Source organism: Penaeus japonicus, unplaced genomic scaffold (assembly GCF_977035675.1).
Source record: "Penaeus japonicus unplaced genomic scaffold, GWHDUDI00000001_assembly GWHDUDI00000037, whole genome shotgun sequence".
NCBI classification, from domain to species: domain Eukaryota; kingdom Metazoa; phylum Arthropoda; class Malacostraca; order Decapoda; family Penaeidae; genus Penaeus; species Penaeus japonicus.
This window is the reverse complement of record NW_028234439.1, coordinates 22,564,978-22,567,477: the sequence shown is the minus strand read 5'-3', so window position 1 is coordinate 22,567,477 and position 2,500 is coordinate 22,564,978.

Sequence of the window (2,500 nt, the reverse complement as noted above, 5' to 3'; positions counted from 1 at the left end):
CTCTCTCTCTCTCTCTCTATCGCTTTCTCTCTCTTTCGCTCTCTTTCTTTCGTTCCCTCTCTTTCGTCCCCTCTCCAATATGATTATCTCCGCAGAAAACGTTTAGTGTTTTTTTTTTTTTTTTTTTTTTTTTTTTTTGAGAAGTCATGCTTTTTTTCTTCATTTTTCTGTGTGTGTGAGTTTCATCTTGCAAAACATGTGTTTCTCGCACGTAATAAAGATGAAATGTTGAAATGTATTTGACATAGATGACATTTTCAATATTGACAAAACAGATATCTTATCTTATGCTTTGTAGTGTGTGTGTGTGGGGGGGGGGGTGCGTGCGTGTGTGTGTGTGTGTGTGTGTGTGTGTGTGTGTGTGTGTGAGTGTGAGTGCGCATATGTGAGTATGTTAGTGTGATTGTTAGTGTTACTGTTAGTATTAGTGTGAGTATTAGTGCGAGTATATGTGTATTTATACTCATGTTTATGTACGTACGTACATACATACGCATATACAAAACCCAAACGAACATGAACACGTATACACACATCCATCCATCTATGCCTGCTTGCTTGCCTTCATGCACACGCACCAGCTTCCAAACTCCATCACAGCATAGTGCATATATAACAGCGTCGACAGAGCGCTCGCCATTCTCAGCACGTTACTTTGCCCTCGGTAAATACGCACAAACATCGCGTTAATGAGAAGCCGAGGTGGGCGACTCACTCCCCTCGTCCGAAAGATCAGGCGAGAGACTTCAAGACTTCGACTCGTCCTCGACTCGTTCCCCTCGTCCGAAAGATCAGGCGAGACTTCAAGACTTCACCTGCTTGTTCGACATGGTGATGATCTAGTCACTGTGAAGGGATTGGGACAAGTGAGGGAGGCTCTGTTCGAGTGAGTGACGGAATGGCAACGAGATTGCCATCATGCTCTGATGAGGTACGGAGTGGAGTGGAGTGGAGTGGAGTGGAGTTGCGGGGGTGGGGGTGGGTGGGGAAGGGTGGGGAGTGGGCGGGGGTGGGTAGGAGTGGAGTGGAGTGGAGGTGGTAAGGGCGGGTGGGGAAGGGTGAGGGTGGGGGTGGGTGGTGGAAGGGTGGGTAGGAGTTCCGGGGGTGATGTTGGGGGAGGGGAAGGATGGGGTGGGGGAGGGAGTACGACTGAGAGGGGAACGAAAGAAAATGACAGAGACACGGCTTGATTGAAAGAGAGACAAGAATAGGAGAGAGAGAGAGAAAGAAAGGAAATAAATAGAGCAAGATAACCAGAGGTAGATAGATAATATGGATAAATAAGCGAGAGAGAAAAAAGAGAGATAGAAATGAGAGAAAGAGAGAGAGAGAGAGAGACAGGGATAGAACAAAATTGAGTTAAAGAAAGGAGAAAAAGAGAGAGGGAAATAAGAAAATAAACGAATAACCAGAGTCAGAGAGCTGAAAGGCGAGACAGAAATTGATAGAAAGAAAATAAAATACAAAGAAAAACAGACCTAAGAAAATACCAAAAAGGTAAAGAAAGACAAAACAAAAAAAGAAAGAAAAAGCGAGAAAGGCAGAGAATAACAAAAACGAAAAAAAGCGAAAAAGGCAGAGAAGGACAAAACAGAAAAAAAAAAGAAAACGCGAAAAAGACAAAGAAAGGAAAACCGAAAAATATAAAGAAAGGAATAGCGAAAAAAGAGGAAGCAAGAAAAACTCCAAAAACATAGAAGATAAAATTAGCAAAAAGATAAAGAGAAAAAAAAACAATATATTTCCTTTTCTTAGCCTCCATTTCTCGAAAGACAAACGGCCAAGTCATTTAGCCCCAAAGCCAAGACGAGGTCATACCCGCCGAGTTGACATAAGGTCACCCGGGGTCACCAGACACGGCGCTATGATTTTCCGGCGGGAAATTAAAAAGCTGAATTATTTCGTAGATTTTTCTCCCGCGCGCCAGATTGCTATTGGAAGTTACTGCTTAGAGGTCGCGGGAACATTTTTTTTTTTTCCTTTTTTCCTTTTTTTTTTTTTTTTTTTTTACTTTTTTGGGGGCGTAGGAGAAATCCGTTTTTGTTTTTGTTTTTTTGTCTTTTTTTTTTGGTCTTTTTTATCTTCTGTTTTTGTAGTGGCGGGAGTGAGAGTATTTGTATTTTTTAATCTCTCTCGCTCTTTTTTATCTCTTTCGCTCTCTTTCTCTTTCTTTCTCTCCCTCTTCCTTCCTCTCTCTCTATCTCTTTCTCTCTCTCCATATTTTTTTTTCTTTTTTTTCTCTTTCTTTTTCTTTCTCTCCCCCTCTTTCTCTCTGACGCATACAAGCCCGGCGTAGCACCTGCTCTGCAAATCTGGCTTATCCTTATCCTTATCCCCATGCACTTATTTCTTCCTCACTCATCCATCTCCCTCATTTCATTTCTTCCTCCCGTCCACCTTCTGCCTAACCCCTACCCCCTTTTCCCCTTTTCCCCTTTCGCCTCCCCCCTTCCCGCTTTCCCCCCTTCCCCCTCCCCCCTCCCAACCAATATCCGAAGTT